Here is a 24,861-nt window from a genome sequence, read left to right on the forward strand (position 1 = left end):
TTCGCTCTTAGGTAGAACCCACAAGCCTGATTGTGTTTTAGTTGTTCTTTAATTAAGTAAACATATGTATTATTTTACATTATATACTATACATTAATAATAAATAACAATAAATTTATAATTTAATTGTTTAAATTATGTAATGTATCTATTTATAATTGCCACATTATTCATTCTTACTCCCTAAATATTGAGAGGTTTATGTTTTGTTTTCTTGTATTATTTAATAGGCCCTAACTTTATGGAATTGAGTTATTCATTGCCTTTTATCGTAGCATAGTCTTTTAATTGGCCCCTCATTTATTAGGAGACCATTTTGATTATTTTATTCCCCCCAACGTTATAAATCCAAACTCACATTTTTTCCTCACCATAAGCAGTCATGTTAATACATTTGATACACATCCTTTGCTATGAACTCACCTTTATAAGATCTATATGTAACATTTTGAATATATGAGTTCTTATGTTTATAAATTGTATCATCTTATAAGTGTCTTTGTTTCTCGACCTTTTCACTTAAAGTATATTTTAGTATCTATCCACATTGCCCTGTACAAACTAGTTTTTCTTTCTAAGACTCTATTCCAAAGCACACATGTAACAAATGCTACTTAGTTATTCTCCTAGAGGTGAACTTCCAACTTCCCTCAAACCCTTCTTACTGGAAATATCCATGAAAGTTTGGACTTCAGCCCATATATGGGGCCTGATGGGGGTCTTGACTTCCTAAAAATTACTTCTCATCTGAAATTCCAATCAGTCATACTGCAAGCTTCCTTACATTTGGTCTACGCTGATGGGAGAAGTGTTCTTTGTTTTGAATCCTGAGTTAGGGGACCACTATGTTGTGTGGTTTTTGATGGTGCAACTCATGTGGGTTCAATAGCAAGTTTTACCTTTTTCAGTCAGCATCGGGTATCTAGATCCCTCCTCCTACATTCTATCTTGGCCTGCATCTCTCATAGGATATCACAAAGTCATTGTTGTCCTTTGTCTTAGAACTTTGGCGTAATGTGATCCCTTAACTTAGTACTTGAGGCTACCTGTTTCATTTGAGTTAAGCTATTATTTTCATTGTTCTAATTTTTATAGCCTTTCTATTTGTTGTAATGGTAAGGTCACTGTGTGCAGCACCTGTGTTTGTCATGTCACGAAAACTTACCCAAATATTGCTTTCCAAAACTTAATGCATTTATATACTTGGCAGTTGAGAATTTTGACTAATGAGAACATATGGTACTGTCAGCACAACAATAGCATTCCATTTAGAGTAAAATCACTTATCTATCACAATTAATCTTTATCCTTTTAAGCAGAATGTGCACTGCATGCTCTAAAACACAGTGCAGAATGTGTCTCTTGGGTCTGTAAAACGTGGCAGTACGATCAACAAGGGGAACAACTTTTGGTAAAGCAGGAATACTCATAAAAAGCATACATTTTATAAAATCAGTTTTCCTGTGATTAGATGGATAAGAATAAATCAGAGCAAATAATATATTGTAGCTTGGAGGAAGAAATTAGACTTTTTAATCAGTTATTCTTGGTTTCTGTTTCTTTTTTTTTTTCCCTCGCAAGCAAAATTAGGACGTCAAACATCATTTCAGAAAAAAAAAAGTCCACATTGTATGCCATGTATCCTAATAGGTTTATTGTTGGTCTTATGATGTATTTACTAAAATACAATTGTTGGCACATCATTTGGGGAACGAGAATGTGGAGGAAGTGGGTAAATCTGAAAGATTGCTGCATTGTTCTGTAGCAATTTTCTGAAACTGTTTTGACAGGAATATCATTTTAATAGTTTTATTTTCTTGCCAGTAATTGCTACTAGCAAGTAGAGGTATGGCAGAAATAGAAGAAAACTAAATATAGGAGTAACATGATCATTTGGCTTTCAGAGCTCTGTCTGGATTTGTTGAGAATGAGGAAAGAAAACTATGAATGATTTTTATATCTATAAGAGTGCTCAGGGGCTCATTATTATCTCTCATTTGATTGGAGAGTAAAGCTCATAAGTGTTCATTTTGATTTGCAGAATTTTTTAAAACTAAAGTAAGAATATATACCAGAGAGTTCATTTAAGATGATTTGAGGCCTCAGAAACTCCATATAAAGAAGGTGGCATTTAGAATTTAAACATTTTAAGACATCATTCATTCAAAATAAAGTTAAGTTGGGTCTAGAAGATGTTGTTTCAAAACAGAGGTGTTTAATTTAGCAATGCTAATCATACCAAGAAACAAATATTAGAGAATATATTTGGCATTGAGAGTTGTTGGAACATGATAAAGTTGAATGCTAGAATTTCATTTTTGGTTGAGGAATTATAATAAGCTTTAAAATCAAATCAATAATTTTGTTCCTTAAAACTAGTTGTATGCAAAAAAATTAACTACTTATAAATGGTGAAAATAAAAATTCTAATTCTCAAATTTGATTTCTGTAATGATATTTTGTCTTTTATTGTCAAATAATATATGCATAACAAATGACTCAAATTAATTGGAAAGATGGTGACATTAGGAAAAATGTGTATAAAATGTAGCCTTATACAGCAGGTGTGTGTGTGTGTGTGTGTGCATGCAAGTGTGTGTGACAGGATAAATTGTTAGAATACTACAGTGACTTGCTATTTACCTTTGATATTCAGGACCACAGATGAGCCGAATCAGTAAAAACCCTGAAAATCATATGACCTAACCTGTACTTCTGAAGCTTGTTGGTGACTAAGCTATGTTGATTAAATTTGTAGGTTTGGAGGTTGGCCGTCTCAAAGACTTATAGGGACAATGTCTTATTATCATGATAGTCAAAAACATGTTTTATTTTGTTATTCTGTGTCTAACTAAAATCTCTCTTCCTTTAAGTTGATTTACTTGATTTGTTCCTTTAAGACAGGGAGAATTTGTCAGCATTTTATATTTTCTTACACATGCAGACACATATCGAAGCAGTTGAGATTGATTTTAGCTACTTCTTCATTCTTTAGCTTTCCTTTTTCAAAGGCATTGAATCTTATTGTTTTTATTTGCTTATTATTTAGTCATCTAATTCAGGTTTCTTAATTCTCAGGAAAAGTCAAGATCTTACTTTACAGAAGAATTTAGCTATCGCTTAAGTTAGTTTGACATTTCTCAACGCCATTGAAAATTTCTTACAGTCTTTGAATAAAATAACCTAATGGGAAGGACTGGCTAAAACATTATAATAATATATTAGATATGAATGTTAAATACCATAGTACAGTAGTTATATTTTCTCTGATCATACTCACAAAATTCCTTTTTAATACCTTCTACTGATTGTAGTGGTTTGGACATTTTTACTTAATCATATGATTTCCTAGCTATTACTGAACTTTTGATGAACTACAAATGTCTTATCTTTTTCCAGTTTTGTTGTATTAGACCAATTTTTTTCTACACTTTATTATTTTTTGTTTAGAACTGTATGTATCACATGATCCAACCATTTACCTCTCTATTAAAAATGTTTATTAAAAATAAATGTACATAAAACTCAATAGTTAATGTTTGTCTAGATTAGGGAAAATATATCATGGTGTCTGAAAGAGAAAAAATAGATTTAATAATATCAGGGCAATACATTCACCAAGGACTTAATGATGTATAGTCAAACTATATAAAAATTTATAATCAAAAGTCTCACTTTTACTCTCCCTGTAGGTACTTCTGTTACTTTTCATTCTATTCCCGTTTCTATATGAACTATTTCTATATATTTTCATATTTCTTCTTTCTACACAAAATCACAATAGCTAATATTTCCTTATTGCTTATTACATGTCTAATACTCTACTTAATAAATCATCATCTCCAATCTATGAGGTACGTACTGTGTTATTCCCATATATTAGGGAAGAAAGTGAAGTGTAGAATATTTTAGTAATTCGCCCAAAATAACACTGTTAAGTATGGGAGCTGGGGTTGGAATCCAGGAAATCTGTCTTCCAAACCTGAAATCTTAATCAATACACTCCACTGCTACAATGACAGAGGAATGCCTAGGCTTCTACATACTTTCTTGGTGTTTATAAAGCAAATATATTATAGGAGTACAGTGCCAACTCTGATATTTATCCCAGTACTGCAACTCTATGACCTAGACATAGGTAGGTAATTAACTTTGCTGAACTTAGTTTATCTGATCTCAACAAAGAAAATATTTATAGCATATGCCTACCTCATGGTGTAGTTGCAAGGGTTAAAAGAAATCATTCATGTATAGTGCTTAGTCTGGGACCCAATTACTCACTGAATGATAGTTCAGATTCTCATTTGTATTATCAATGGCACATGAAATAATTGCATATTCTTCAGGAAAAAAAACCAACTAATTATTCTTAATAAATCAAACTACATCACTGATGTTAGATCATTCAAGTGGATGACATATCAACAGATTTTTAATTTTGATCATCTTTATTGAGCAAAATGTCATATTACCTGTTCACTAACATGGGTAATTTCAATCTTATATATATGCCTAAGAAGTTGTCTTAGTAAAATCCTACATCATTAGATGGGATTAAGGCTATGTTTATTCCTTTCGGGTCTTTAAGTAAATAATAATGCATAATGTGAGTCACCTGAGAGAACTCATTGTGCTCTCTTGAAACAGTTCTGTTCCAACAAAGACTCCCAGAACTATATTTGACTTTAAGTATTCAATATTAATTCTGGTACATTTTAGGTTGGATATTCTAGTTGGTTCCCGCCTTAACCACATAAAGTTTTATGACCTGAAATTTGAGAATTTGAATGAAAAAATACATGACCTCTGACCTGAAATTTGAGAATTTGAATGAAAAAAAATATATGTATAGTATAGAGTAGAATGGATTTTTTACATTTATGAGCTTCTTGAGGAAAGAAATTGTATATCTTATTTTTTAACTCTGGCACATAGCAAATAAAAAATTTAAAAATGGTTAAATGGGTTATTCAAAAATTCAAAAGTACAGAGTTTTTTAAGTATAGTTGGGTACTATAGATAATGAAATTCAATAAATTCTTATCACTTCATATGGTAATCTTTGGAGGCAATTGAAAATGAAATCCTGAGATATGATTATCTGCACAAAGTGACTATCACAAAATGCAGTTTTCCTTTTTATAGAGAATGGTAAAAACTCACTTTCTAATTTAAATATATATGAAAATTATGGCATTTGAATTTGTATTCCCTTTGAAGAAAGCCGGTCCATAGATGGAAGAGCTATGTGTGTATCCAGGCATTTCATCATGCCAGAATGTCATGAAAGAGTGTATTAGTCATAGGAATATTCTTCTCCCTCTTCCTAAATTTTAATTTTAAAAAGTTAAATTTACACAATTGTCCCTACTAAAGATGAATATATAGGCTATACATTTATTCTCCAGAAAATGTATTATGTATAACCCAAAAAAATCCTAAAATCATTTAATATATAATTCTTGGAAGATGATAGTATCTCAGAACAAAGTCCATTTTTATTGAGTTAGTTTCAATTTCTGCCAAAAAGACATAAGGAAATCCATTTTTCAAATGTTAACCATATCTTCCTAAATCATTGTCTCTCTCTCTCTGTCTCTCTCTCTCTCTCTGTCTCTTTCTCTCTCTCTGTCTCTTTCATTTTGGTTACTCTACAGAGAATCATAAAATTTCTGCTAACAATTAATTGCAGTTAATGTTAAAGCAAGTGGATAATCGTTGATCACCGGTCATCAAAGCTAAGCTACAAATATGGTACTTTATTTACAGAAGGAGAAAAAAAAAGAAATATAATCACTGCAGACGTCATCACAGTCCTCCTTCCCTTCTTCCCTTTGATTCTGAGTGAGTTTTGATGGAGTATGGGGCCACAACATGATTAGTTGGTCTTTCTACCATGTGAACATTTGTAATATGTGATTTGGAGGCAGGATGGTGGAAGAAAGCATAAAACATTTTGATATGTAAGCAAGTTTCACCCATCTGTGAGGAAAACAGATGATTTATGAGACCTGTCTTCCTATAATTAAAAACAATAGACAGACCTGCTGTTTCAGAAGACGCAATGATGGCCTAACTCATAGAACTGTGAGAATGTATTGAGTTCATGCAAGAAAAGGAATTAGAGAAGTCTTTAGTGTATATTTAGTATCTAACATATGTTTATAATAACAATTAGAGATGCTCCATTGCTGGGTTTTTTTTTGTTTGTTTGTTTTTGTTTTTTGTTTTTTGTTTTTTGTTTTTTGTTTTTTTTTACTGTTTTGGTCATTTTTTTTCTTTTGGCTTTTGCCTTGGTCTGCCGCTATTCTTGCTTAGCAACTGGAAGACTTGAACAGCCCAGTCTTCGGCACAAGGACATCACCACCCAACCAAACCACTGGCAACATCATTCGAGTTGGTATACAATCGAACCTCTGGCTATTTCTTGTTCGGAGCAAAATAAATAACCAGATGTGCCACTTGAAGTCCTGCCCACTGAGAGGATTTCTGGTCACCATTGTCCTTCATGGAAGGAGTGAGATCCCTGGTTATTTGGGCCATTTCCTCATGGGTCACCCCTGCTATATTCCCTTCCCTCTCCTAGCCTGTGTCTATGGTTTTATTAAAGAGTTTTATGCGATTGGTTAACTCAGAAAGAGAGAACAGGCCTAGTTACACATTGCTTGGTGCAGGATACAGGCATCACATAAAAGTAGATAAGTGAGGCCCTACAGCAAACTTCTCAGACATCCATCAAAGACTGGTGAACAGAAATCTTCCGTTACCTTCTTCTTGGGGCACCTAGGTTGCTTAGTGGGTATCTCATTTTGTTTCAGGTTAGGCTTGCATAATAATCTTGTGGTTCATGAGTTCTAGCCCCTGTCTTGCATGCAAATCTGCTTTGGATTCTCTGTCTCCCTCTCTCTCTCTGCCTCTCCCCCAACTCTCTCCCTTTATTTCTCTCTCTCTCAAAAATAAACATTTAAAAAAATAAATCCTCCCAGTAAACTAATCTGTTTCTTCAGGACCTCGTTGAGTCTGATCATGCATATACCACTTCCATTTGATGATGGAGTGCTGTTGTGCATGCCCAATTCTCTGGCTTGGTAGGTCAGAAACACCCAGTTTATGATGAGCAGCTTGGTTTGCACAATAATTCTGGGGCCCATGGCTAAATATTTAGTCACTACTAAGGCCCTCTAACAAGTCAAAGGGTGTTTCTTAAAAGGAAAATAGCTATCTTTGGAGGATGGCAGGACTTTGCTCCAAAATCCTAAGGGTCTGCACTATGATTCACATATAAGACCCTACATAGGTGAAAAACAGCATCTCTTTCTGTCATTGACACTTCAAGCACCATTGAGTCTGCTGAATAATATGGCCAAAGTGGCAAAGCAGCTTTCACAGTGGACTGGACCTAGTGCAGAACCTTCTCTTGTTCTAAGCCCTACTGAAAATGAACAGCTATTTGAGTCACTGGGTACCCTGAGTAGGACAACCAAATGAGGAATACATTGTCACCAAAATCTACAGATGTCCCCTAAGCACTGTGCTTTTCTTTTGGTTGTAAGAGGGACCAGATGCAACAACTTATACCTCACCTTAGAAGGGATATCTCAACATGTCCCATACGATAGAAACCCTGGGAATTTCACTGGGATGGAAGTCCCCTGAATTTTTTTTCAGGTTTTTTCTGCATCCTCTAACATGCAAATGTCCTACCAATAAATATAGAGTAGCTTCTACTTCTTGCTCACTAGGTCCAATTGGCATAATATGATCAATGCAGACATCATTGTGATATCTTGTGATCAATGTAGATATCATTGTGATATCTTGTGGAAAGGAAAGGCAATTAAGTTTCCTGTGAACTGAATTATAATATAAGGCTAGAGAGTTGATATACCCCTGAGGTAGGACAGTGAAGGTGTATTGCTAGTCTTTCCAGCTGAAAGCAAACTGCTTCTGGTGGTTTCACTGACAGGTATCATGATAAAAGCATTTGTCAGATCAATTGCTATATACCAGGCACCAGGGTATGTGTTAATTTTCTCAAGCAAGGCAACCACATCTGGCACAGCACCTGCAATTAGACTCACCACATGGTTATGTTTATGTAATAATCCACTGTCATTCTCAAAGATCTATCTTTTTGCTGCACAGGCCAAATAGACAAACTGAATAGGGATGTGGTAGGAATTACCACTCCACATCCTTCAAGCTCCTGATAGTGGCATTGTATCTCTGCAAGCCCTCCAGGCATGTGGTATTGCTTTCGGTTTACTATTTTCCTAGGTAAAGCGATTAGTAGCTTCTACTTGAACTTTCCTACCATAATTGCCCTCCCTCCACAGATTGGGGGAACTCTGTGGGGATTCTGCCAGCTGTTTTTATGTCTATTTCGAGTATGTATTCCAGAGCAGGGAAAACAACAACAGGACTTGAGAACCCACTGGACCCCCTCTAAGATGGATCTAAGCTAAAATTACATTGATCACTTGACTTCGATAAGCCCTAGTTTGACTGGTGGATCATAGTAACATTTTGGGTCTCCTGGCATTAGTGTCAGTTCAGAACAAGTGCCCAATAATTCCTGGAAAGTATGATTATTTCCCCTTCCTCAAGGCACAGGCATTCTGGTAAAAGGATGCACGTCCCTGTGGGGAAGTCTGGGGAAAATTTGACCGTTTGAAATTTTGGCAGTGCAGTGGCGTCCTCTTTAAGTATCCCTTCCCGCCTCCTTATTCAAGTGGTGGGTCTGTAAACTAGTTACAGTCGAGGAATTGACTGAGGGGTTGTGATTCTCTGTTTTTTATGATTCAAGTTATACTTCTGTTCACTTGACCTAGAACTCTTCCACTTGTAGAAACTACATATGAATTTAGTAGACTACTCAACTCTTTCACTTCTAAGGACATGATCAATTAGCCAATGCCATAGGTCTAGTGATTCAGGCTCTTCTGATTACTGTTTTGACTCTGTTAGTAACCATGTTCACCTTGGTGATTATGTGCCACTATGTGACCCCTGCCACCCAAGGATCCAATTATCCCCATTGCATTTAAGGATCTCGGTTCAGTGGCAGCAATTTCCGCTGTAATTTCTGAACTACAGAGGTGATCAACCAGACAGCTCTTCAAGCATATTAAGGCTTTTCTCTCAAGTTTATGCCTCACAGTTATAGTAAAAGGTCTGTTTCTGGGACCCTCCCTTGTTTTTTGCCACGGTGAGTGATATAATAAATGCACTCTAACTTGCCAGTCCCCTTAAGCCTTTGGATCCCTTCCTCTACCCCTAAATTAAACATTGAATCCAGAGTCTCTGTTCAATGGGCTAATATCAATAATTTCAATCTGATCTAACTTTATGTTTCTTCCACCATTATCCTGTATTCTTATTATCCATTCCCATAGAAATCCCCCAGACTTCTGCCTCTGTATATATGTTGGAAAAATCATGCATTTCTTTGGGAATGTAGTACACCTCTTCATGTTTCCTACATTTACTTCATTTTGAGGGCCTGCTGGGATTGAGTGTATTTATAGTTCTAGAAGCAATGAGAAGTCTGAAAATGGGTTCTGATAAAAATCAAGAGGATCTTACAAGGAAATTACCTCAGTGAAAGCCATTACAGGTTCCTCAGGCAAAGCATGGTTAACTTCCTCAGACAAGGGTGGTGAGACAGCAGCTGTTTCTAAAAAAGAACTAAAGAATTTGAGGGTTCAATGTTCTCAGCTTCGTCAATATATTGACATATGGGGGTGCCTGTGTGGCTCAGTCAGTTAAGCATCTAATTTTGGCTAAAGTCATAATCTCATGGTTCACAAGTTCGAGCCCCATGGCTGGCTCTGTGCTGACAGAGCCTGGAACCTGCTTTGGATTCTGTGTCTTCCTCTCTCTCTGCCCCTCCCCTGCTCATGCTGTCTCTTTCTTTCAAAAAATAAATAAAAATATTTTAAAAAATTAAAAAATATTCCCATATGTTCCCATTTCAATCCAGTCAATTTCCTCACTCTAATAGTAGACATCCTATAAGGTCAGAAATTCAATTTTCACTGGTAATTCAGCCACTTGAAGTTTGAGACTCTAGATTTAAGTTTTAGCAACCTCAACTCTGAGAATACAGGAGATAAGATATTTTTGTTTTTGTTTTTCAGAGAAGACATAGAAACTTTTAGGTCATTTATATGATGCCTGAGTAGGAAATTGGAAGCCTTGAGCAAGCTGCCAATTTCATTATATTTGTATGTTTGATAAAAATGTCTTATCTTAACAAGTATTTGGTTAAATACTCAGAACCTTCTTTCTTATAAGTACTTGATTAGGAGTAGTCAGAAGTGATATTTTGCCTATCTCTATTCCATAGCATACAATGAACAACCCATGCTCTCTTTGCTTTTGGAAATAGTCATTGGTACCTCTAAAACTGATTAGAGAACCAATTCCAAAAAACTCAGAGCTAATTTAGAAAACACATTCTTAAGATTCTGTTTCTCTAGAACCAGTCTCCATCCAAAATCTGTTCTTTAAAGAAACATATGGGGATGTGTGTGCACATGTGTGTATAAAATAACTGCTCTCTCTCTCATATATATATATATATATATATATATATATATATATATTTATGTGTGTGTGTGTGCATGTGTGTGTGTATTCCCTCTAGATATTGTCTATTTCTATTGTGCTCCCAGTCATGCTTTGTCCTTATGTTCTCTTCTTCCTGTTATGAAACTTAATATCAGGTCCTTTTCAAATATACACAGTTTAAAGTGTTGCTGTATCAGATATTTTAGAGAGAATTTATCTAAAACAACGCATCTCTACAATTCAGGCTTTTATCATCATTTTTGAAGATTAGGCAGTGGGACATTCCCAGAGCCACATCCTAATACCAAGTGAGTGGCTCTCCATTCTATACTACTTGAAAGGGAAATGCATACTCTGCATTACAGGTCTTTCAAAGGTATTAGATTCCAAGTGAACTTCATAACTGAAAACGTACCACGTATTTATGTGATTGTTCTGGATCAAAGTAAACCTCTGATTTAAAAAAAAAAAAGGTTTATGGAAGATGTGTGGCCTGGGGCTGAATTATAACTCGGTGAATATAGTTCTATTCATGCCAAACTGGGCCTGTATATCAATTGACATGACATTGTAAAATATCAGCTTAATTTGGGGTGGAAGAGCGAATTCAACCTTATTGTTGATGCCTGGGGGATTAATGGTTCTACATTTTCATTTTGATTCACTTATTTTGATCTTAAATTGTGAAACTCAATTACTAGAGATAAATCCCATCTAGTCTCATTGCATAATTGGTTTTTTTGTAGAGTCCATTATCCTAATAATTATACTCTAATTGGCATAAAAATGAAATATTCTGATAAGGAACATCAGGAAATAATAACAGTAATTAATAGTAATTAAATCCAGCTCAGCCCATCATGGAGCACAGAGGTTGGAGGTAATTTTAAAAATAAATTTATCCAGGACTTAAGCAGAAATAATAAACACTTAATATGCATTTTTGGGTTAAATCATCTATACAAGCTAAAATACATTAAAATTCACAATAGTTTTCTTTATACTTAAAACAATTCTGAGTGAATTCAAGGTATATATATATATATATATATATATATATACATAAGATACGTTGTGTGCTTTTATTCATTCAGTTCAACATGTCTACCATATGTCAGACACTAAGTTGAATCCTGAGGGAGAAACAACATATATAAGACACATCCTAAAACATAGAGATCATAAAATTTCACCAGAAGGTTGTTAGATGAGGTCTCTTAATAAAGTATCGGGAGAAAATATAGCATCTGTTGGGGGTGAGGACGGTGGGGGTGAGGATAAGGAATGTCCTTTTCACCTATTCAATGTTTTCAAATGTAGAGACAATAAACATGACATTGTGTTTGTTTCTATTTCCTTCATTACTCTCTGTTCCCTGAATCCTCTGTGGTAAAGGAGTGAGTTACCTTAATAAGTTAGATAACATTGCATTTGCATGACCAAATACCTCTTCTGTTTCTTTTTGAAATGTTCCTGCCTGCACAGGGCATATTCAGTTCTGCTCTTTCGTGCTGCAAATTTTATACAAGACAAATTTAGCACCTATGGGAAAGGACTTTCATTTGTAAGGCAATTTCCATGAATGGGTGGGTATAAGAGTATCTAATTCTGGGGTTCAGTTTGAGGAAGCCCATTAGGCTATACACCTAAGCTATGTTCTCCAACAGTTCTGTCATTTGATCTATACCAGTGTTTCCATTACTTATTGCTATATAGCAAACCAGCCCAAAATTTAGTGGCTTAAAATGAAAATTTATTTTTTCTCATAATTCTGTGGGTGACTGGGCTTAGCTTATTAGTTCTTCTGCTGTATATGACTTAGCTAAGGTCACTGATATAAGCTGCACTCAAAGCAAGTTCAAGGGAAACCACAATGCCAAGCCTGAGGTTGTTGTGGGAAGGGATTATACATAGGTATGAATACAAAGATCTGGTTTTCACTGGGAACTACCACATGACAATCTACCTCAATCCACCTGTTTTTTCCCTTTCAAGTGGTTCTGAACTTGAGTGAGGAAGAGGATTAGCATTTATCACAGTGCTAAAGCACCCATATTCTTTCCTTTATTGATACTATTTTTCCCTTAAATTTTCCCTATTTCTCAATAATATTTGTCATATTTCTTTTAAGGTGGCTGTCCTTTCCACAATAAACATAAGTTCTATTTCATTAAGAGGTGATTTTTTTTTTTTACCAAATATTTGTTATTTCTTTTGTTTTTTAATGTTTTTAATGTTTATTTATTTTTTACAGAGAGAGAGAGAGACAGAGCATGAGCAGGGGAGGAGCAGAGACAGGGAGAGACACAGAATCCGAAGCAGGCTCCAGGCTCTGAGCTGTTGCACACAGCCTGATGCGGGGCTTGAAGTCACAGACCCTGAGATCGTGACCTGAGTCGAAGTCGGACGCTCAACCAACTGAGCCACCCAGGGGCCCCTATTTGTTATTTCTTTATATTTCTACAGTTGTCATGTTTTAAACTTGCTAATACCATGTTGTGTTTATGTGTGGGAGGTTAAAAAAATGTTTCATCATTTTATTCAAATGTAATCTATCAAGTTCCACTTTAATGTAATACCTCTGGCCCATTGCTTTTCCTCAGAGTCACTTATAAGAAAATAGATAATACAATATTGAGGAGTACCATTTTGTTTGGATTAAGAAGGATAGCATGAAATTAAAAAAAAAGAAGAAGAAGGAAGGAAGGAAGGAAGGAAGGAAGGAAGGAAGGAAGGAAGGAGGGAAGAAGAGGAAGAAGGGAAAGAAGAACCAGAAGCAGAAGCAGACGCAGAAAAAGAAAGAAAGAAAGAAGAAATAAATGAAAGAAGGGAAAGGGAGAATTGCAAAAAGGGAAGGTTAAAAAAGGAAAGAGAGTAGACTTAACAAAGTATATGTTATGGCAAAGAGGATAATAAAGAGATTGGCCCACTTAGTCCTGAACTACTCTAAATAGCTAGATTTCAAGAAGATATATTTTTTGTTTTCATACAAATTTGCATACATATAGCACTCTCAACACATATAGGACACAAGGGCAATGGAAATAACTGGATTTTCTAGAAATACATTCCAAATCTAAACCAAATATGTAGACTAATATACTTAAATGATCTTCTAGATCTCTAATATGGAAGGCATATGATTTGTGTTATTTTTTTCAGCATTAAGACAATTGTGCACTGATGTATTCACATTTTCTTATCCTTTTCCATTCATGATCATGCCACAAATATTAATAAGAGAAGTGGAGATTCAACATGGAGTAATGGGATTGAGTAAAGACAACTGATTCATGGAATTCTGGAAACCACAATAAATAAATAATATTTGAAGGGGCTAGTTAGCCTGCAGATAGAGTATGAAAAGAAAAAAAAAATGATAGCTGTAGCTAAACTTTTTAAGAATTGCCATGTAAAATTTTTAAGCCTTATTTTCTGTTATTCTAGAAGAAAAACCTTAAGATCAATATATAACACTCACATGGAGGCAGATTTGAACTCAATGCAATGTGAAGCTTTCCGGACATTAGTTACCTAACAATAAAATTCAATTAAAGATTTTCTTCATTAGAATTGTGTTAGTAGATATAGCTACTCTTTATCAACTACAGAAGAAATTGCTGCACTGGTTGGAGTTTGAACTAGATCAAATAAGACTCTTTCTGACCATCAAATTTCTTAAACTTTATCATGATAACCTTCATAAAGGCTTATGGTAATTACCCAGGTTTAAAGGGAAGAGAAACTAGCGTTTATGTCTAATATTTTAAAGCAAATTAGCAATTAAAAACTCCTGAACTGGGTTTGGTTCTAATATTATTTAATGTGGTACATAGGCATTTCTCTCTGATTGTTTCACAATTTCATTGAAAAATAAATGACTTGCTCTGAAAATTCCAGGTAGTTTAAACCATAATATCATTCCATATTGATTCTTTTAGCCAATAATTCTATTCCTATCCACCTTCTCTGTGTTAAAAAACTAATGATTCAATCAAAACCCAAAATATAGCCTTCTGATAAATATAGTTACTTCTTACTTCTTGCTCCCCTACCACTCTAATAAGTGTTATAAAAGAAGTCTGCACACTGAACTGTAATTGTTACCTTATGTTTCCATGTTGTTACTTAGATTTTGAGGATCATTAGTCAGAAAATATATCTATATTTTGAACCTCCTATATCAGAAACATTTCCCTATTTCAGAAACCTTCATTTGAGTAGACATTTATTATGTGTTGTTTAGTGAACATTAACCTTTTACCCTGCACATTGAATGAAGGGTGTATGGACCAAGGGCAGTAAAAGAACCATGTACTATGTACAATGATTCTCCTCACTATCTCTGTATGGTACAGATGGTCCCTGACTTACAATGGTTCGACTTACAATTTTTCAACCTTATGAGAGTGCTAAAGCAATATGCATTCAGTAGAAACCATACTTTGAATTTTGATCTTGATATTTTCCCAGACTAGTGTATTGTTGTCCAATACTCTCGTGATGTTAGGCAGTGACGGTAAGCCAAAGCTCCCAGGCAGCCACATCATCACAAGGGTAAACGACCGATGCACTTCCAACCTTACCTGTACCCATGCAGCCATTCTGTTTTCACTTTCAGTGAACTACTTAATTTATTGAATTAAATTAGAGGAGATAATCAGCACTTTATTTTAAAATAGGCTTTGTGTTAGATGATTTTGCCCAACTGCTAATATAAGTGTTCTGAGCATGTATAAGTTAAGCAAAGGTAAGCTGTGATGTTCAGTAGGGTTAGGTGTATTAAATGCATTTTCAATTTATAATATTTTCAATTTGCAGTGGATTTATCAGGATGTAACCCCATAAAATGTTAAGGAAGATATGTATGTGCCATAGACCAGAAGCTAAACTGGGAGAATACACTGAATCTGGACCACAGACTGCTTTATTTGTTTTGCTTGCCAATGATTTAAACTGCATCTATTATGAACATTTAAAGATTAAATTTCATATAATAATCTGGATATCTGATTTTCAGCTAGAAATAGTCATGCTATTGTCCCTGCATTTCATCATCCTTGAGCCTTTAGGAAGGGCATACATATTCTGATTTGCCACACTTCCCTATTATCTCCTGTCCACAAAAGTTAAAATACATGTTTACATTTATCAGCCTACAACAACATACTGTCCACTAGATTCTTGGTCCTCTTCACCTTTGGGGTTTGGAATCCCTGCTCCAAATAATTTCTTCTTGAGATGAAATCCGGTGCTTAGCTTTCTAATATAACAAGGAGGTATATCCCATATGTCTTTTTCTGTTCAGGATATAAAGTCTTTAAAAGAAAAATATCAGGAAATTTATGGTGATGGAGTGGGATGGGGTGCAGTGAATAAAGGTTTATAGCAATGCCTTTGATTTATAAAGATGAAAGTCTCCTTCATTTCACCAGTATGCTAATACAACATAAGTAATCATACATATCCTCTTTCTAACATAAATACCATTAGCTAATCTATAATTCCTTGACTACAGCTACAAGATGCCAAAATGGATTCATTCAAATGGTGGTATATAATTAGTGGCAAGCACAAACTGACTGACTACATGCTATAGAAATGTCAATGGAAAGCAACACCCAAAAGTGTTTGGGTATATAGGCTCTGATGTCAATCTTAGCTCTGATACAGCGAGCTTGCTCTGGGACAATCAACTAATCTCTCTGTACCTCAATTTAAAAGCCTCTAAAGTGAAGAATATAAATAATGTTTAATTTTTAAGAGTTTTCAAGGATTATTGAGATAAAACTGTAGTAAAGTACTTTGAAAAATGTCCAGCCCATTAAAAGGACTGAACAAATAATAGTTGTTTGTCTATATATAAGAAGGTTGACATTAATAATTAATACTCAGTGTTATGTTTTAGCATAAACCCTTCTCAGCTAAAGTATTTAAAAAGTAAAATTTGAAATGGACATCTTCACAATAAATAAAGAAGATGACAAATGTTTGATTGTTATTAGGCCAATGCTGCACAATTGATGGATGATTAATTTTCATTATTTATACACAGTTACATTAAGAGCAACCGGTGTTTAACAGTTATTTAACTTTGATTCTGTCATTTAACAAAAAGAAGTGTATTTCAAATGAAGCTCATAAATCCCATACTTCACCTGACAGAGTCTCAAATCTCACTTTTGTAAGAAATTATTGAAGTTGCCTCTCAATCTATATATCTGTTGCAATGCTTAAGGAATGACTTTCTTTGAGCATTGGCAGGAATTGCAAGTGAAATCTTCAAAATAGTAGCAAATGACTTTTAAAACTATCTCCCTGGATTACTGTGAGAGGGACTATATAATTCTTGCTAACCTTAGCCAGGAAAAGGCAACTGGACTGAGTATTACCTAGAAGTTTCTTCCCTCACTTGGGATTATTTTTCCTTTATTTTGGTTTCTGTTTCTCACTATTAAATTTCCCTTAAAATTAAAACCTGAGGCAAAAAGTAATTTCATTTCAACAAGGGCACAAAAAATTAGAAATTTACTGATTAAACTAATAGTCTATATACTGCTCCAGATACAATCTGTACAATCAAGGGGACTGAGAATGGGCATTGACAAAGGGCATGTCAAATGATTTTGAGTGGGGTTGATGGCCAGCCTGAGATAGAATATTGTAAATTTTCTGTTATTTGCTTTTGTGATTGTTTCCAGATGTCCTTGGAGATTATAGTTGCCCAAATATAATTGTGTTGGTAATTTAGTAATGTAATGATTTTATTTCAAAATTTTGATACAAACCAAGAACTTTGCCACTGAAAAATTGCATCTTCTTTCCAAAAACTTTTCTAGGACTCATGCCACTTACCAATACTGTTTAAATATTTTTTATTACATTTATTTATTTTTGATAGAGAGAAACAGAGCGCAAGTGGGGGAGGGGCAGAGAGAGAAGGAGACACAGAATCCGAAGCAGGCTCCAGGCTCTGAGCTGTCAGCCCAGAACCTGACGAGGGGCTCAAACTCACAAACTGTGAGATCATGACTTGAGCTGAGGTTGGATGCTCAACCAACTGAGCCACCCAGGCGCCTGACCAATAGTGTTTAAAGTTTGGATGTCATACAATTTATTGTTCAAACTGAGGCACTTTTAAGAATGAAATGTAATTAATAACTACAGTACAAATATAGGATTAGACTATCTCAGGAAAACTATGGTATATAAGCACACTGATTATAAGAATATTTACTAGTGGGGTGCAGGGGTGGCTCAGTTGGTTAAGCTCAGGTCATGATCTCACAGTTTGTGAGTTTGAGCCCCACATTGGACTCTGTGCTGACAGTGTGGAGCCTGCTTGAGATTCTCTCTCTCCCTGTATCTTTCTCTGCCCCTCCCCCACTAGCTCACTCTCTCTTGCAAAGTAAATAATAAATAAACTTATAAAAAAAGAAAATTTGCTAGCTATTTTCTCTTTCAAATAATTTGCTTGGGTCAATGATTAAGACTTGTGGAACAATTATAAGAACTGCTTTTATATGACACAGTTTAGATGAGGTGTTTTTACAGAGAAACTAAAACAGAACAAAAAGCCTGTGGTACTTTAAAGTGAGGATGGTCAGAGGGATAGTGTTCCTCTCTCACCAGTTAGAACTATATTGCTATATTGTCAAGCCTGGACCTTAGCCTGATCAAGCCTGGATTGTTTTATTTCACACACGACAATCTCTCATCATAGTGTCCTGCAACAATTGGATCTGAAACTAATATAAGTTTATCCTTCCTGACTAGCTCACTAGTAGAATATCTTACACCACTACTTTCAGATTGGTATAAAAGTAGTCCAATCATGCCTGACAATGCAGGATCTATGTGGGTTAGTGTATCTGCCCATTTGCTCAATGCTGCTGTTTCTGTTGCCTTCTAAAATATTATTTTATGCAACTTGAAAGAATTTGCTGGTCAGTTTATTTATATGTACGTATGTTTTTTTCTGTATAAAACTGCTATGGATCTGTGAGTTAAGAATTTTGTATCCTTTCCTTTTGTCAGATAATGGTATGGATAAAATTCTGCATCCAAGTATCCATAAAAACCTACCCTTGGCATACATTCTTCTCAGCAGGGTTCCTTAATTTTAGTGTGCTTGGGAATCTCATGAGTCTATATCCAGAAATTTCATTTTGTTTTATATTTTTAAGTATTATGTGCAACTTCCAGTAGTCTCTTTTTTAAAATCTCTTTGTATAATGTTTACTTATTTTTGAGAGAGAGACAGACAGAACATGAACGGGGGAGGAGCAGACAGAGAGGGAGACACAGAATCTGAAGCAGGCTCCAGGCTCCGAGCTGTCAACACAGAACCCATTGCAGGGCTTGAACACACGAACTGGGAGATCATGACCTGAGCCAAAGTCAGAGGCTCAACTGACTGAGCCCTCCAGCACCTCCAAAAATTTTATTTTAAAACTTACTGGGTAGGACACTAGGACTTAGCTATTTTAACAAAGTCCCAGATGATTTTAATATAGGTAGTCCATGGGCTTTGTTTTGTGAAATAGCTTTGCAACAGATATTGAGAAATAGATTCCATACAGGTAAACCTCCTATGAGGTGTTCCTGTATATGTTCCTATGCAAAATATCTTAATATCTTAATCAAGAAGCTTTTTTTCAATATATGAAATTTATTGTCAAATTGGTTTCCATACAACACCCAGTGCTTATCCCAAAAGGTGCCCTCCTCAATACCCATCACCCACCCTCCTCTCCCTCCCACCCCCCATCAACCCTCAGTTTGTTCTCAGTTTTTTTACACTAATTTATACATTTTTAATTGGTTGCATATATTAACATGTACTATAAGATTCTTTTCTAAGAAGCATTACATAATAAATGGATACTGTAAAAAGATCTGATTAGTTAAAAGTAACAAGCATTAACAGATACATACAAAGCTCAGTCTGATCAGATTGGGTGTGAGCCTGTAATGAAGCATGGGGCACCAGCCTTCCCAAGTGGTAGCCTTCACAGGAGGGAGGGGTGGGGGTGGGGTAAAAAGACCACAAGACCGTTAAAAAAATCAGATAACTAATTAGACACAGATTAACTGTAAACAGTTCTCTCTCCCCAGTGGACAAAAAGAATAGCTTTCGATGCCGACTCCACACCAGAACGATTTCTACAGCTTGCCTGTCCTGGCTGCCATATGAAGGCTGATGTGGTGGGTGGGCAGACCCCGATCGAGTCATCACAGGCCTGGGCAGGAGTCTGTCTGCTTGTGTCAGGTGTAGGTATAGGGGTGTGTGTGAGAGTGTGTGTGTGTGTGTGTGTGTGTGTGTGTGTGTGTGTGTTTAAGGGTGAGTATGTTTGTTGGGGTTTCTTTTGGCAGCTGGATTTAAGAGATGACTTTATGTTTTGTTTGGAAGAGGAGAGGGGGCTTGTGTTGGAAGGCCTGTGTGTTCTTTGTTTGTGAAGGACTCTATGCTCTGCTCTCACTGCCCCTTCAGCAACTGCAGCTTTCCGCCAAGGCCTTGGTCCGGTCGTTCTTGTCCAGTTTGATGGGTTTGGGGAATTCGTTGTACAGTTCCACCTCTGTTTCCTGTTTAAGTGCATTCCGTGCAATCCTCTGGAACGCCTGCTCCACGTTGATGGCCTCCTTGGCACTGGTCTCATAGTAGTGCTGTAGCACCAGGCCTGTGCCCACTTTGTGGCTACTTGTCTGTTTTCGAGGTCAATCTTGTTTCCCAACACCACGATGGGGAAGTTTTCAGGATCCTGGGGACTGGCCTGGATGAGAAACTCATCTCTCCAGCTATCAAGGGTGTTGAATGTGTTGGGGGCAGTGACGTCAAATACCAGGCACAGTCTGTGCCTCTGTAGAAGGCCACCAAGGGACTGGAACCGTTCCTGTCCTGCTGTGTCCCAGATCTGCATTGTAACTAGTCTGTCATCCACCATCACCTCCTTTGTCAGAAGTCTGCTCCTATTGTGGCTTTGTACTGATTACTGAATTTCTTGTTCACATACTTGTTCATGAGTGATGTCTTACCAACTCCAGAATCTCCCAGGATGATAACCTTCAGCAACACTTCCTTCCTAGAGGTCATCCTTCAAACGCAGCCTCTCTGCTGGGGGCTCCGGGCCGGGCACGTAGCTAGGGCCCCCACCGAGGAGGAGATGAAAGGGAGGACAGAGGCAGAGAAGTCCAAGTTCCGGTTCCAGAGGACTCCTCGGCACTCCCCAAGCTTTCAACCTGTTCTCAGTTTTTAAGAGTCTCTTATGCTTTGGCTCTCTCCCACTCTAACCTCTTTTTTTTTTTCCTTCCCCTCCCCCATGAGTTTCTGTTAACTTTCTCAGGATCCACCTAAGAGTGAAAACATATGGTATCTGTCTTTCTCTGTATGGCTTATTTCACTTACCATCACATTCTCCAGTTCCATCCACGTTGCTACAAAGGGCCATATTTCATTCTTTCTCATTGCCATGTAGTATTCCATTGTGTATATAAACCACAATTTCTTTATCCATTCATCAGTTGATGGACATTTAGGCTCTTTCCATAATTTGGCTATTGTTGAGAGTGCTGCTATAAACATTGGGGTACAAGTGCCCCTATGCATCAGTACTCCTGTATCCCTTGGGTAAATTCCTAGCAGTAATACTACTGGGTCATAGGGTAGGTCTATTTTTAATTTTTTTGAGGACCCTTCACACTGTTTTCCAGAGTGGCTGCACCAATTTGCATTCCCACCAACAGTGCAAGAGGGTTCCCATTTCTCCACATCCTCTCCAGCATCTAGAGTCTCCTGATTTGTTCATTTTGGCCACTCTGACTGGCGTGAGTTGATATCTGAGTGTGGTTTTGATTTGTATTTCCTTGATGAGGAGTGATGTTGAGCATCTTTTCATGTGCCTGTTGGCCATCCAGATGTCTTCTTTAGAGAAGTGTCTATTCATGTTTTCTGCCCGTTTCTTCACTGGATTATTTGTTTTTCGGGTGTGGAGTTTGGTGAGCCCTTTATAGATTTTGGATACTAGCCTTTGTCTGATATGTCATTTGCAAATATCTTTTCCCATTCCGTTGGTTGCCTTTTAGTCTTGTTGGTTGTTTCCTTTGCTGTGCAGAAGCTTTTAATCTTCATAAGGTCCCAGTAGTTCATTTTTGCTTTTAATTCCCTTGCCTTGGGGGATGTGTCAAGTAAGAAATTGCTACGGCTGAGGTCAGAGAGGTCTTTTCCTGCTTTCTCCTCTAGGGTTTTGATGGTTTCCTGTCTCACATTCAGGTCCTTTATCCATTTTGAGTTTATTTTTGTGAATGGTGTGAGAAAGTGGTCTAGTTTCAATCTTCTGCATGTTGCTGTCCAGTTCGTCCAGCACCATTTGTTAAAGAGACTGTCTTTTTTCCATTGGATGTTCTTTCCTGCTTTGTCCAAGATGAGTTGGTCATACGTTTGTGGGTCTAGTTCTGGGGTTTCTATTCTATTCCATTGGTCTATGTGTCTGTTTTTGTGCCAATGCCATGCTGTCTTGATGATGACAGCTTTGTAGGAGAAGCTAAAGTCTGGGATTGTGATGCCTTCTGCTTTGGTCTTCTTCAAAATTACTTTGGCTATTCGGGGCCTTTTGTGGTTCCAAATGAATTTTAGGATTGCTTGTTCTAGTTTTGAGAGGAATGCTGGTGCAATTTTGATTGGGATTGCATTGAATGTGTAGATAGCTTTGGGTAGTATTGACATTCTGACACTATTTATTCTTCCAATCCACGAGAATGGAATGCTATTCCATTTCTTTATATCTTCTTCAATTTCCTTCATAAGCTTTCTATACTTTTCAGCATACAGACCTTTTACATCTTTGGTTAGATTTATCCCTAGGTATTTTATGCTTCTTGATGCAATTGTGAATGGGATCAGTTTCTTTGTCTTTCTGTTGCTTCATTGTTAGTGTATAAGAATGCAACTGATTTCTGTACATTGATTTTGTATCCTGCAACTTTGCTGAATTCATGTATCAGTTCTAGCAGACTTCTGGTGGAGTCTATCGGATTTTCCATGTATACTATCATGTCATCTGCAAAAAGTGAAAGCTTGACTTCATCTTTGCCAATTTTGATGCCTTTGATTTCCTTTTGTTGTCTGATTGCTGATGCTAGAACTTCCAACACTATGTTAAACAACAGCGGTGCGAGTGGGCATCCCTGTCGTGTTCCTGATCTCAGGGAAAAAGCTCTCAGTTTTTCCCCATTGAGGATGATGTTAGCTGTGGGCTTTTCATAAATGGCTTTTATGATGTTTAAGTATGTTCCTTCTATCCCGACTTTCTCGAGGGTTTTTATTAAGAAAGGGTGCTGAATTTTGTCAAATGCCTTTTCTGCATCGATTGACAGGATCATATGGTTCTTATCTTTTCTTTTATTGATGTGATGTACCATGATGATTGATTTGCAAATGTTGAAACAGCCCTGCATCCCAGGAATGAATCCCACTTGATCATGGTGAATAATTCTTTTTATATGCTGTTGAATTCGATTTGCTAGTATCTTATTGAGAATTTTTGCATCCATATTCATCAGGGATATTGGCCTGTAGTTCTCTTTTTTTACTGGGTCTCTGATTTAGGAATCAAAGTAATACTGGCTTCATAGAATAAGTCTGGAAGTTTTCCTTCTCTATTTTTTGGAATAGCTTGAGAAGGATAGGTAATATCTCTGCTTTAAATGTCTGGTAGAACTCCCCTGGGAAGCCATCTGGTCCTAGACTCTTATTTTTTGGGAGATTCTTGATAACTGATTCAATTTCTTAGCTGGTTATGGGTCTGTTCAAGCTTTCTATTTCCTCCTGATTGAGTTTTGGAAGCGTGTGGGTGTTTAGGAATTTGTCCATTTCTTCCAGGTTGTCCAGTTTGTTGGCATATAATTTTTCATAGTATTCCCTGATAATTGCTTGTATCTCTGAGGGATTGGTTGTAATCATTCCATTTTCATTCATGATTTTATCTGTTTGGGTCATCTCCCTTTTCTTTTTGAAAAGCCTGGCTAGAGGTTTATCAATTTTGTTTATTTTTTCAAAAAACCAACTCTTGGTTTTGTTGATCTGCTGTACAGTTTTTTTAGATTCTATATTATTTATTTCTGCTCTGGTCTTTATTATTTCTCTTCTTCTGCTGGGTTTCGGCTGCCTTTGCTGTTCTGCTTCTATTTCCTTTAGGTGTGCTATTAGACTTTGTATTTGGGATTTTTCTTGTTTCTTGAGATCGGCTTGGATTGCATTGTATTTTCCTCTCAGGACTGACTTTTCTGCATCCCAAAGCGTTTGGGTTGCTGTATTTTCATTTTCGTTTGTTTCCATATATTTTTTAAATTTCTTCTCTAATTGCCTGGTTGACCCACTCATTCTTTAGTAGGGTATTCTTTAACCTCCATGCTTTTGGAGGTTTTCCAGACTTTTTCCTGTGGTTGATTTCAAGCTTCATAGCATTGTGGTCTGAAAGTATGCATGGTATAATTTCAATTCTTGTATACTTATGAAGGGCTGTTTTGTGACCCAGTATATGATCTATCTTGGAGAATGTTCCATGTGCACTCGAGAAGAAAGTATATTCTGTTGCTTTGGGATGCAGAGTTCTAAATATATCTATCAAGTCCATCTGATCCAATGTATCATTCAGGGCCCTTGTTTCTTTATTGACCGTGTGTCTAAATGATCTATCCATTGCTGTAAGTGGAGTGTTAAAGTCCCCTGCAATTACCACATTCTTACCAATAAGGTTGCTTATGTTTGTGAGTAATTGTTTTATATATTTGGGGGCTTCCGTATTCGGCGCATAGACATTTATAATTGTTAGCTCTTCCTGATGGATAGACCCTGTAATTATTATATAATGCCCTTCTTCATCTCTTGTTACAGCCTTTAATTTAAAGTCTAGTTTGTCTGATATAAGTATGGCTATTCCAGCTTTCTTTTGACTTCCAGTGGCATGATAAATAGTTCTCCATCCCCTCACTTTCAATCTGAAGGTGTCCTCAGGTCTAAAATGCGTCTCTTGTAGACAGCAAATAGATGGGTCTTGTTTTTTATCCATTCTGATACCCTATGTCTTTTGGTTGGCACATTTAGTCCATTTACATTCAGTGTTATTATAGAAAGATACGGGGTTAGAGTCATTGTGATGTCTGTATGTTTTATGCTTGTAGCGATGTCTCTGGTACTTTGTCTCACAGGATCCCCCTTAGGGTCTCTTGTAGGGCTGGTTTAGTGGTGACGAATTCATTCAGTTTGTGTTTGTTTGGGAAGGCCTTTATCTC

General features: G+C 36.4%; 1 pseudogene; it reads right to left on the reverse strand.

Moving 5' to 3' along the window:
* Nucleotides 1-19,363: 19,363 nt before the first annotated feature.
* On the reverse strand, nucleotides 19,364-20,828 carry LOC131507522 (ras-related protein Rab-7a-like; annotated as a pseudogene).
* Nucleotides 20,829-24,861: the final 4,033 nt, after the last annotated feature.

The sequence above is a fragment of the Neofelis nebulosa genome, chromosome 3 (assembly GCF_028018385.1).
Source record: "Neofelis nebulosa isolate mNeoNeb1 chromosome 3, mNeoNeb1.pri, whole genome shotgun sequence".
Classification (NCBI taxonomy): Eukaryota; Metazoa; Chordata; class Mammalia; order Carnivora; family Felidae; genus Neofelis; species Neofelis nebulosa.